Source organism: Thunnus albacares, chromosome 8 (assembly GCF_914725855.1).
Source record: "Thunnus albacares chromosome 8, fThuAlb1.1, whole genome shotgun sequence".
NCBI lineage: Eukaryota > Metazoa > Chordata > Actinopteri > Scombriformes > Scombridae > Thunnus > Thunnus albacares.
The window spans coordinates 8176065-8189903 of record NC_058113.1 but is presented as its reverse complement, the minus strand read 5'-3'; the positions used below and the strand labels follow the sequence as shown (position 1 = coordinate 8189903).

At 38.7% G+C, this 13839-nt stretch overlaps 1 long non-coding RNA gene across 1 annotated transcript; it reads left to right on the top strand.

The window, feature by feature from the left end:
* The first annotated feature begins 654 nt into the window (after nucleotides 1-654).
* LOC122987470 lies at nucleotides 655-6710 on the top strand. Its single transcript, XR_006404496.1, has 3 exons — nucleotides 655-3693; nucleotides 3811-6130; nucleotides 6554-6710. It is a non-coding gene; the product is annotated as an uncharacterized LOC122987470 (long non-coding RNA).
* Nucleotides 6711-13839: the final 7129 nt, after the last annotated feature.

The following is a 13839-nucleotide window of genomic DNA, read 5'->3' as shown; positions in this document are numbered from 1 at the left end:
CTGATTGTGCACATAGATCTTCAGGAGGATGCTTAACCTTTTCCATCCTCTAGCACTAACACCTCATAAACTGCAGTCCTCACCTCATCATTCTATTGATTGCATGTGACACATTATTGATTGACAGCTTGATAAGTCTGTCACTTCTGATTAGCAAAGTGACAATCCCAAGGTTAATATCATACCGCTCCCCTGTACAGACAGCGTGAGCAACCAAGCCAGGAGCCCAGAGAGGGGCTGCATTTGTGTTCGCAGGACTGATGTAAATGGACAAAAAAAGCTCCATATCAAAACCGCTGTCCTTTAAGGCTCATTAAACCCCACTGGTGCATGGCCACCTACAGTCTGACCGGCAGACAGGAGCTGAGGCAGACAGCCAAGCAGGGAGGCTAGAAGGTAGAAAGACGAGTAAGCACGCAGGCAAGCATGAGCATGGTACAGCAGGCTCCTGACAGAGAACATTAACATACTCTTGTTCTTCATGCTGCCTACACGCCTGATTAATGAGGACAGGCCCGCCGGATGGTTGAGTGAGGTGGTGAGTAGAGACAGATGAGGATAGGTAGACAAAGAGAGAAGAGAAAGAATAAAAGAGGACAGAAATTAGGGACAGAGGAAGATAGAGTGAGAGGCAGAGCGAGGACTTTGTAGATACGGCAGACAGAAAATCAATTACCAGGCTAAGATACAGCGATCCGGCTTTCAAAGCCCATCACTTCAGAAGTTTGAATGTGCACAGCTTTATTCTAGATAAGGTGTTCTTCCATAATATCATTGTAGATTCATTCGAGATTTAGCCTGATGATTCACATATGAAGCAAAATATCTTCCCTGTTTTTAATGTAGCTTTCAGCCTAGTGATGGTGAAACAGAACATTCTGCTTTGTAAGCATGCCAGTCACAGTGATTAAGTGTCCACATAATTACATTTCACCTTGTTACATGATTTAATTTTGCACAAAACAATGTCTCATTAAAATAAATTACCTACATGTAATTGTATCAAGGAAAAGAAAACCTATTGAGCTAGTCTATTTATGGATGCATTATATGTTGCCAACCATGCATCTGGGGTGAGAGATTGAGAGTGGTGCAGGCATCACAACTGCTCACATTAATTATTCATTACAAGTACAGGGTTATCCTTATGGCCAGGTCACACTACCAAGTGGCACAGCAAAATCCAGCCACATTTTTTGTAAAAATAATAGCTTGGTGACTTACAGGCTTGTTGGTAGCTGTGGAGCCTACTGCTAACACGCTAGCCAGCTGGGAACATGCTAGCAGTAGTCACAATATCCCCAAGCTCCTTTCTGTTTTTTCTGGAATTTACCATTTAAACTCTTCTCAAGCATTTTGTTCCCTGGAGTGCTCTCTGAGCTAATGAGCTTCATAAGTGTCTGTTAATGTCTGAGCTAAGAAGACAATGAGACATTATGGCACAATTCAGTCAGAAGCTTCCTCAACGCGCCTGCACAATCCATGACAATGTGTCATGTAAATTCAAGCTGAGGTAAGTTGCACAGTAAGTTTTTCTCGTGTTTTGGGCTAGCATTAGCATAGCATACAGCTATGTGTATGTGAGTGTGAAACTTAATTGGGGATAAAATAATTTAATCATGTGGCTCTTCTAGACTTTCCACGTTACTGGACCAAATGGATCAAATTCTGATAATAAAAGAGTAATTTTGTGGGGGCTCTGGCGCTAAAAAAAATGTATTCACCATTTTACAGCTGCTTGTTTTCCAGTGACTGTGTGTGAGAAAAATGCTTTCTGGGCTGTTGTGCATCACATGATGGACCTGGAAGTTGTAATTACATGGTTTGGCCTATGTCATGATTATGTCAAATTGGCTTCACAGCCTGGCGCTGTTCCTGGGGGCTCGGTTAACATTGTCAAGATGGCCACCAACATTGAACTTCACGCGAAACATTTTTACTTATTTACTTAACCCATGACACCGACAATTTCATTGAAAAAAACTGATTTTGCCTCAAAGTTTTTTTGTTTTAAATTTTAGTGTGACTGGGCCATTATAATGGCACATATAAGTTAAGACTTAACACTTTTCTTGCTTTTACACTGAAAGTAATACCTGTAAGTCTAAATAAAGATCGAAAAGACAACCAAATACCAGCCTAGCGCGGCGCGTTAAGTTTATGACAGACTGGACATGGCAGTCAGCAGGAAATATTTATTCAATCCTCTATAAAGATGTTACACGATGCCAAGCCAGGCTCTCCAGCTGTGGTTGATGGTGGTGAGTTCCGGCAGGGGGGCAGCTGGAGGGGGGGCTGTCTGCTCAGCCTCAGTTTAGGCCAAACTGGATGGCGTGACAGGAGAAATGTCAGCCACTGCAGAACTCTGGTGTGCTTAGTGTCTTGCTGGTTGTGACAGAAAAATATGGATCTCTACTCTCTGCCATAAGGACAGCAGACAATGGTCATATTTTCACATCCTCAATGCTTGGATTGAATGGAAAGACTGATCAATATGACTAGCCATAATGAAAAGATTTTTTTGTAGAAATATCAATATAATAGCTCACTTCATCCAGCATCCATCGAGTACAGCACAGCCCAGTATATGAATGAAGCTGTTTCAAAAGCCTTTCACTGCTACAGTATTTGCCATTACTGCATGAAGCATCCATTACGTAGCGAACATCCACATCTTCAGTAAGCTTTTCAAAAGAAATTTGACATTTACATTTCACATGGCAGGTAGCACACATACACAACTACGTGTAGTGCACCTGTTTGCTCCGTCAGTTTCACTAATGTGTACGCATTAACATGCATTTGCCATTTCTGCTGCAAAAAGAGCTGTCAGGCTCTTTCACCCAAGCTTGAGAAGACGTGGGCTTATCACAATAGTGCATGACAGAATAAAATGTTAATGGAGGGCAGGCCACGCACAGGGAGGCTGCTGGAGTTCTGATCAGCCTCTTGACGCTCACTCATCAACCAGAGCTGTCACGGTTAAGGCAACAGTGTCAACATAGAAATGTGTCTGCTGACCTTATCGCTTTTCTGATGGCTTTCTTAAGGATTATGAAAATAAGGAGGTCAATAATGATAGCATCAACATTTCTCTGTTTATGTACTAATGTGTAAACTTAGTTTGAGCCTTTAAAATGCCAACAATTTATATTGTTTGTTGTTTAGCAGACAATTTCTGTAAGTATATTGTAGATTGTCACTGCACAAAGTCTCATTTAAGAAATAGACATTTTTGGGAATATGCTTATTTGCTAAGAGTGAGATGAGAGGATCAATACCACTCTCATCTCTCAGCTAAATAGGAATTTATGGCCAGCAGCCGGTTAGCTTAGCTTTGATCTCCTTTTGTAAAGAAAAAGGATAAGAGTTTTTTCCCAAAAATGTCAAATTATTCCTTTAGGCAAATAAAATTAAATAGCATATTATGAAAAGATGTAAACCATTTGATTTAGTATTTGCAGGCAAAATATAATTTATTGCATTTTCAAGCCATCTCAAAATGCAGTAAGATTTGAGTGTAGCCACTGAAGACCGGGGCCATGGAAAGAGTGAACACAAGCAGATGCTTCGAGGACTAATCCCGACAGGATGCTGCTCCTTGAATGTGATACAGTCTGGCGACTGCACTCCCGTATGGAAAGTATGGCATAGTGATTGAGAGGACACAAATCAAGAGCAGTTCAAGAAAAGGTAGAGACACCTAAAAGGCCTTCACATGTACACATGAGTTCAAGCATCAGTGACAGTGAGGCTACTGACATTTATTCTCTGGCAATGGTTTTTTTTTTGTTTTTTGTTTTTTGTTAGAAATCAAGGCTGGAAAAGGCTGTGAATGCAGAAGGAGGGCAGCAAAGGAGGATCAAGAGAGTGCGTTATCAGCAGCAGAGGGAAATGAGCAACAAGAGAGACGAATGGGGGTGGATCTACTCAAGTGGTGAAAACCAGCTGGCCGTGGAGGGTTCCATCCTCCTCTCAGTGTAAACAACTCAGTTACATCCCAATCCCCGTAACACATGCAACAACCGACAAATCCCACCGGGCAACTCTTGAAAATGTTGGTTTGTGAGTTAAGTTGTAGCAGACATGTTTCTGAACCATGTGGGAGGGGGTTGCTCTGTCAGTCTGTGTGCTGAGTACGGTGGAACACAAAGCTCGCCAAAGCTTGTGGTTACGTGTGTTGCTGGATTAAACCGTGATAGACAGTAGCCTAAGATCTACATCACTGCTGCAATATTTTTTTGTGGATGAAAATCTAAGCCTGTTATCATGTAGAATTAGCAGGGATATACAGTAAATCCCCTTCACAGAAGGCATTAGATATGGACAGACAAATGGAAAACCCATTTGGGGAGGGCACACAGAGGATTGAAAATCCATGAGGAATGTTGCACCAATATGTTTTTAAACCTGAGCTTCTAATCCTCAGCAGCTTTCACTTTTCAGATTTCATCTCATTCCTTTCCCGGTGTTTAACAGTGGCAATGATAGATTTAAATTATTACACTGGCAAAACACACCTTTTCCATCTACGATCACTGTATTTTTGCTTTTCACAGAGATGACTTTAAGATTAGACAAAAAGAAAGAAAGAAAAGTGAGAGCATAGAGAACAGTGAGACCATTGCGTAGGAGTTTATCTTTATGACAGCTATAGGTGCTGTTTTAATAAACAGTGTGCCCCCATGATCCTCTTATGCATTATTCATCAGTAAATCAACTCTGTAATACCCCATGATGTGCTGTGAGGATTCTATGAATGAAGTGTCACCATCAATATGCTTAAAAACTAACATTAGATGGCACTAAAGGGAATCATGTTTTTTATTGTGCAGGTGGCTGCTCAGATTCACTTAGTGTCATAAATTGATCTGATGCAGCTTTTTTGACAGGTTTTCAAATGAATTTGTAAGAGAGCAAGCAGAGATCGATATGAGGGGGATCTTGAGGAGTGTGCAGCCAATCAGAGAGAGTCCTTGAGGTATGCAGAGGGATTTATTATATTATAATGGCAACTGGAAATTATTTTGCGCAGTACCATCAGGGATTGTTTCATGCAAGCATACAAACACACACGTACATATACACAATCTCATATCAGCCCCTCCGTGAGAGTTTGAGATTAACTCCATCCACAGTAGTTTCAGACCCTGGCTTTCTGGAGCAGCATCCATTTCACCACAACACAGATGGGCTTCGGGCCCCGATACAGACTGCTCTCTTTTACAATTTACCTGATTTACAGCCCCTTATACCAGCTGTGATTCAGACTGAATAAACAAGGAGCAGATGGCCACTTGAAGGCACAAGTGTCAATCAACTGGGGTGGAGGCAAGAAGAGATAATGGAGAGCCTCAAGACGCCTGCATGAGAACATGCAGATGTATGCAGACATACAGGAAAACACTCTCAAACACACATAAGGGACAGACTATATGAGGTCTATATTGGCCTTTTGACTAAAACTGAATATTAGCCAAACCATCCACTTTGATGTGGTGGAGGTTTCTTCCTCTCTGCTGCCACCCATCTCTGGATGTCATTCTGTTGTTATTTAAGCAAAAGGTGCGGTGTTGGAACAAAAGCCACAGGAGCCATGGATATGTTCCCATTATCCTGAAATATCAACTTAAAGGTACCTTGTGGAGTTTCTTGTAAAAAACCCAAAGCACACTGTATATATCCATCAGGTCAAACAAACATGTCTGAGTGAAGGTGAACACACAGAAGCTGTGTAAGTCATCGGGTGGTGGTCGGGATGGATGGTGGACGTACAAAGGCTGCTTTGACGTCAAAAACTTGGGTTGCATCCTGAGTCTATTATTGCGGAAAACAAATGCAATATGTTGTCAGTGAACATTTTGCCAGATACTTTAATCAACAACATTTCTTCGTTATGTTGTGTTGCAAATTAGTATATAAACAATTTCTAGGAGACAAGTTTGCACCCACGGTAACTTGTGCCCTTTAATGCAGACCCTCTCTCCGTCATAGTTGTGTTAGGTGGAAATTAAACAACAGGTGTCTGCATGTCTTTCAAGAGTGGTAACCAGCAGCCGAGTGAACATGATGAGCCAATCAGCTCTCATCCTGAGAATGGTCCGGCTGCTGCTGCTGGTGAACAGCAAAAGTAAGATACACCAATTATTTACATTTTAGCAGCAAAGACAGTGTTGTTGTTATATGCTTTGATACACAATACATAGTTGAAATATTGAGACACTGAGCGGTCATATCTGGCATAATAACACTGTACTGTATGTTGTTCTTTTGAAGTGTAGATGTTGGATTTCCTAAGAAACTGCTATTTAACTCTTTTTTATCCCAAAACTAAAGTTTCCATGTTTGTATAATTTGTTTTCTACCTGTTAAAACAGTAAAAAAAAAAAAAATACAGATGGATCACAGTTCATCAGTTTTGTGTATAAAGTGAATGTTGATGGCGGAGTGACCCTTGTGATTACACTGGATTACAGATTGAGATTTTAATTATCTGTTTTTCATGATTTTCTATCTGTTCAGGCAGAATCAGTTTATTCACATCTTTCAATAGGTTGCAAAAATACACAACTGTTTCAGAGACAGACTGCGACAGGGAATATGACCTTGAGACTGAATCCGTCAGCCCTGGACCCCGACGAGTGGGCCAGGCAGCTGAGCAACTGCAAGGTCGAAAACAAGGCTCTAGTATGGAGTGAGATTTGCTTCATAATGATTTGTGTGAAGAGATCGACAAGTGAAGAGATCAAATGTGTAATCTGTAAATATAAACACCTTCCACAAATACAAAAAATATCTGTGAATACATTGAATTAATTTACAAATAAATGAAAAGCATTTGTGAATATTTACAACTTTCTAACAGGCATTTGTGAACTCAGTTTTTATTTGTGAATTGAAAAATATTTGTGGATCTCAGTTTTACACGTGTGGATTTGCTTTTTTGAGACAAACTTTACGTTGGTCCGAACAATAATCCACGCGTATCACTCGATCATTTTCAGATAGCACGTGATTGCCTGCTGACGATGTCATTTCCGCATTTCAAAGTAAGAGCACGCAGTCTTTCTTTGAGCTGTTTCTTTTTTTAAAAAAAATAATTAGCAATAAGTAACGTGCATTCATTGTTTTGTGTTAATGTCATACAGACAAAACACTTCACATCTTATTAGTAGTTTACTCTTACTAATGTAAGCTAACTAAACACCGTGTGGTTCACTCAGACATTACACCTACATTAGTAAGAGTAAACTACTAATAAGTTGTGAGGTGCTTTGTGACTTTTACTCATCTGAAAGAATAAATGAAAAATATAAAGGATGAGGTGGCTTAGAGAGCTGAACACGTGGATTTTCGTTCGGACCAGCGGAAAGTTTGTTTCAAAATTCTGTGTGTGTAAAAAGCAAATCCAAACGCGTAGAACTGAGATCACAAATGTTTTTTCGATTCACAAATAAAAACTGAGTTCACAAATGCCTGTTAGAAAGTTGAAAATGTTAGATATTCACAAATGCTTTTCATTTATTTGTAAATTAATTTAATGTATTCACAGATATTTTTGTGAGTTTACAAATCTTTTTCTTTGTATTTGTGGAAGGTATTTATATTTACAGATTACACATTTACACACAGATTGTCGATCTGTTTGCACAAATCATTATGAAACAAATCTCTCTCCATACTCTAGATACAGGTAGAGGTGCTGCAAGCTCACCTCCAAAGTTCAGAGCAACAAAATACCTGTCAGGAGGAAAAGGTTAATGAGCTCTCTACCAGGCTGGAGTCACAGACACAAGAAATCAGGTCTCAGGTGGAGTATTTAACCACCAAGATACAGGAGGAGGCCTGGAAGATTGAAGCTCAATGATCAGCTGCAGCAAGAGAGAGGCACCCTTCAGGAGCAACTTGAGACAGAGATGAAAGAGTGAGTGAGAACCAGAGCTGATCGATAAACTGGCTCAGTTGTTCGCCTGCGGCCTCACAGACAGACCTGAGCTGACCGGCTGGGTTCCTTCTGTGCAGAGTCTGCAACTTCCTCCCTGTGACTGCGTAGGTTTCATGAGTACTTTGGTTTCCAGCCACATTCCAAAATCATTAAGGTTAGATGAATCAGACACTCTAAATTGTCCTAATCATTCAACCTAAAATAAAAAAAGAATACAAACATTTTATAATGAAATATCTGTCTATATAGTTTAAGTGGTACTATAGCCAACATTGTATGCTCAGTGTTTAAGGACAGTTGGATTGTTTTGGAGACAAAACAATCTAGTTGTGTTTGGTCTAAAGGAATAGTGAGCTCAGTGTTCTTTAACTTTTCTTGACTAATACTTGACAAAAGAAATCGATGATCAAATTACTGAATCAATTAAGATTTACTTTAACAGCAAAATTGTAAAAAATGTAAAAAAATTAACTAATTGAGGTGGCGGATCTTTAAAAAAAAATCACATGGGATGGCAAGACGTTTTGGCAGGATGGCGCAGGAGGGCAGTGGTTGGGGATCTCCACATTAAAGGACATATTACAGCAGCTTAATGTTTTGTGCTGTGCATGACAATTCATTTTTTTTCTGAGGCTGAAAATAAAGTTGTACAGGTGGTGATGATGATAGTCGCTCTGCTGCTCTCACTACTCATTTTACTGCATTTTCTAAACTTGTGTGATGGGCAGAGAGGGAACCTTCAAAGCCTTGGGATTTAATTTTTTATGTTTACCTAACGGAAAGAAAAGACACATTTTTTTCCTCACATATGGATAGATAATCACACACAGTCAGTTTATTCACAGTCCTATCCTTCTGCACATATACACAGTGTGGACCCCCATACCACACATTTGAATAGCTGGTTACAGGCTATTCCAAAATCGATTCAAAAAGGCCACACAGCCACCTGAATTATTCAAGGCAAAAAGAGCAATTCATACATTATTTAGATGTACTTGTTGTACTCATTGGTTTAGCAATATTTATTGCTTTTATTAAATTTTTCCCAACTGAAACACACACACACACACACACACACACACACACACACACACACACACACTCGGCCCCTTTGAACACTGAATGAGATACAAAAATAGGAACAAAGTGGATTGTATCCAGAGGGGACAGCAGACACTCCAGCAGAAACATCCATCAGCAGAAACATGCTCATTTTGTGACATTGAGACAAAAGTGTTGCTTGCCATCAACTCTCCTGTTTTCCATCTCTTCTCTGTCAGTTACACATGTAAAATCAGTCAGACACTAGAGGAGACCAAGTGGGTCAGACCCGTGTTGGGGGCGGAGGTGGCATTTCATCACATGGTAAATTTGTGGTTAATTATGAGTGCAATAAAGAAATGATAACCCCATTAACTATCTGAACTGTGTGCCACAGAAGGCCAACTTTAGTCATATGCATTACCATTTTAATCCATAATAGCCATTAATATTAATGGCTCACAAAGTTGCAACTTCTGTGATCTCTGTTTCGTAAGATACATTTTCAGCCTTATCTTCTTAAAGGTGCTCTTATTATTATATGTTATTACCAATCGATCAAATGAATATGTGTAACGCCCACAAAGAACAGTCACCTGACCCTGCAGTTCCCCTGGGCTCATAGGTGGGTTTCCGAGCAATTACATTAGTGAGATGCACACACAGAAGGGGGGCAGAAAACATACCAAAATAACATGTGACTTTGTTTGTGTTGTACATGTGTTTAAGGTTATTTAATGAAAAGTGCAAATGTTTGTCAGACAACTATTCAGCAATCCTCCGTCTACTTCCATGGCATGGATCCGCCCATTCTCCCCTGAGCTCACTCACTCTTAATCATGACCTACTCTATACATCCATGTATATACCCTGCCTGTTTCCTTTGTTCTGGCTGGTAGCAACACTAACTATATGCGGGGGACCTACCTATACACACCCATAGTTGTGCACGACTAAAGTGAGTTTATCACTTTCTTCATATGTTGTTGTAGTTAGTTGGTTATTTGTAGATTCATGTAGACTGAATGTGATCAAATACTTGACCAGTTTGAATTGGTGAATGCTATTATGGTCACCTTGCCTTTTTGCCTTGACTTGAGGTTACAGATTTATAATATTGTGTGTAAGTGTGCAGTGCACATTATTCATTCTTTGTAGTTCTTAATTAACAAGATGCAACATTTAGTATCCTTATAACCTAATTTTGAATTTCTTTCATTGTGTAGTTGTTAAATGTAATGAGTCACTCACTACACTCAGGGTGCAAAGCACCTAATTGTGGGATGTTATACATTGGTTAATTGTATATTGTAATTCTTGTGTTTTTCTGTTATCATTTATAGAAAACCATAACCAACACAAGCCTCATCATCTCCTATTGCTCTGCATGTGTACATGGTGGCAATAAATGGCTTAAACAGAAACATCAGTTGTCCCCTCTACATCCTCATTGATGTACCATGGTGATGCTCAAACTCCTGTGAACAAATCCTGGAGATGGACTCTATAAGTATATTCTGAGGAAATAGCAGGATGTTCAGAATGCTAATGTTACAAATGTAACTAGGATGATTGTGTCTGTCCTGTGCTGCAATCGAATAATAGGAGTTACATGCACTTTATTGTTTTCATGCTAACATTACTTGTGTGAAGGAGCAGCTTCTGTGCTCATTCAGTTTATTTCTCACTACATGTAGAGCTACAACTTTGTGTAGTTTGTGTTACTGTCGCATTATCACTGCTACTTGTTGCTGTTTCTCGCTTGAGTATGTGTCACAGCTAGTACAAACTGACAGATGCATGTCAAAAGTGGTGTGTGATTTAAAAAAAAAAAAAAAGTTTTAGAAATGTAAAGATGAGTGTTGCATAAACAGTAATTTTAATGTGTTCCAGCTGAAAATGTTCATGTAAGCTATTGTGGCTACGCATTTGCATATCCTTGATAGTTTGTATGGTTTGTATTTATTGTTTCATTGTTTTGGTTTTATGGCCCACAACTTTACTGTTTTAATTCAGTCTCACATACTCTCACTAGTGTTATTCTTAGCAGCAGCTGTTTTCAGTGAAAAAGCAATGATAAACCTACCATATGCTACCTGCCGAGCACCAGCAAACAGACAAAGTTAGCAACACTGTGGAGCATTGAGCTTCCATAAAGCCAAATGTTTCCTTCTAGTCAGTGGAGACCAAACAAGAGGTAAAAACAGAGTGAATACTGGATTTACATTTGGCAAGTGGACACAAACATGACTCAAAATTAATGTAAATTAAAAGTTGTTTCATATCTGCTTCAGGTTTAGCCACTGTTTGCTAACACATTTGGTTATTGTGCTAACCATATCAACATGAGTGTTGTGTTGATCCTAAGGGGCTAAAAAATTGATGAAGGTAGGTTTAGGTTCAGAAAAGAGTACTGTGGATGGAAGGACTGTGCATCAGAGGGGTGTAAATATTCTGCACTACTGTGAATGCTGGTGACATCAACTGTTGTAGGACCCTTATTTTTTATACATAAATTGTGTTCCCCTCTCAAGAGCTAGTCTATAACCATTGTAGACTACAGACAAAAAAGACAAGAGGGACTTGTCATGTTTGGGGATCTGGTTCTTATCTGTTTTTGTACATGATCTGCCAAGTAGAAAATGAAAGAGATGAGATCTCTACCATAATGGTTATATCACAAATCTCATTAATGTGTCTTTTGAGACTTTATTAATTCTTACATGACTGATTTGCAGTTGTTAACAGTTTACAAACAGCCAACTTTAGTCATTAATTATAATTCCAGAGAGAAATTATTTATCATAATCTTTTTTTCTATTTAAGTTCCACAATTACTCATTTTCTAGTGCAAGTTTTCCAAGCAAGATGTTTTTATTTATTGTGGTACCCATTTGGAATGAAGTCAGCCAATGTGTAAATATAGTTTTACAGAGCTTTTAAGCTTACAAGACCAAAAATTTCTGCTTTCTTAGTTGAGAAAGTTTCATCCTAGCTTGTGTGTGCTTCATGTTCTCAGCTGGTGATTCTATTATAAGAAAAGCTTAGTGAAAGAAAAGGAGCTTTCTCAAGACAAAGGTAAGAAATATGGCCAAGGGGAACCAGTAACATGGTTATTTCTTCCTGGCCCCTTTTATACATTTTGTGAGACAGAGAATTCATTGCCATCATTACTGCCTACTAGACTGCCCCAACACACTCCTCAGAGAGCTACCTTGGTAGGAACACCCACACACAACTAGGACTGAGAATATTTATCATAGAATTCATTTATGTTGCCTTTGAGGATTCATTCAGACTGACATGGCTGATTTGCAGTTGAATCCAGCCTAAAAGTTGACCAAATTATATAGTTTTGATTTATCCTGTTATATTGACTAAGTACAGTTTTTTTATTATGTTTTTATGTCTTTTTTAATTGTTTATGTTTTTGATTGGTTTTGCTATTTTGCCGTACGATGTTGTCTTGTTCTTTTGCTTATATATACTCCGAAAGTAAGAGCATTTTGCAGTGGAGTGGTTCAGAAGCCAAATCAGACAGGTCAGCTAATGAGATAATGAAGGACAATGTGTCATTTTAACAACAAAGTTGACAAATTTAGATTTGTAAATCTGTTCCATTTTAATGTAATGCAACAAACCACATAACATTCAAGCAGTAAACTTGTCCATATCAAAAATACATAATTTACACATTTATACATTTCTTATGAATCATCTTGGCATTAGAATGTATAAAAATGAGTCAAACAAAGCATACATTCTGATATAGGTACAAATCTAAAAGTTTATGCCCACATCTATGCATGTATGAAATGGATGATTTACACTTTTAAAAAATAGAAGATCTACAATGGACAATACTGCTTAAAAACAAATAAAGAAACTGTCACATTCAACTAGCAGACCTTTATCACAGGTCCATTCACAAGTCAAACACAATCAACAGTTGACTGAATACCCAATAAATGCAATATTGGGGGAATTCCAAATGATTCAAAACCAACTATATATATGTTATAGTGCACTAAAGCACAACAGCTGTAGTGTAAACAAGGTGTACACACCAAACAATATGACCTGCATAGCATGAACACAGGAGTTTAATACACACAGACAGCCACTGCCACAAGCAAACAAACAGACCGATGGACACAAAGACAGACAGACAGACAGACAGACAGACAGACAGAGGGTATATCTGACTCATGTCATTTGACAGATGAGTTTTGTTATATTGTGGACACGAGTTAGATTGGACAATATAGGGCTAACAATTAAGCAGCAATTAGACCATTACTGTGTTCATCCAATTACATGCATTCATGCATTGTAAAAAATGATGAAACACAGCTTTGCTGAGTCAATGCTGTGAGACAGAGAGCAGACAGACAGCAGAGCAAAGTGGGGGGTGATGACCAATAAATGTCTTATTCCAAAGAAAGAAAAGTTGATACTGTTGCACCGATTCCATTTTGTCGGGGTTACTGCCGGGACAATAGGTCTCTCTCCTGACACTGAACTGGAGAAGTAAAGGGAAGAGGAAAGCTAAAGCACCAATATGGATTTATAAAAGCGTAAAACTGGACCTTTTGACATTAGTTTTAAAATGTTTTGTTGTCATCATTACTGGATCTCAGTTCTTTCTTGGCAGATATCCACCGCACTAAAGTTTTTAAAGATCTGTTTTTCGGGGAAAATGTAAAGGCTAAAGTAATGACTTCATCATCTAGCCTTCTTAAATAGTTCTAACTTGGTTTTAGTTGTTTTGTTTGAAATTTCTTTCCACAATATTTTAAATGCAGCACTCAAGAGAAAATGTTAAAAATATGTCCATTAGGATAAAAGAA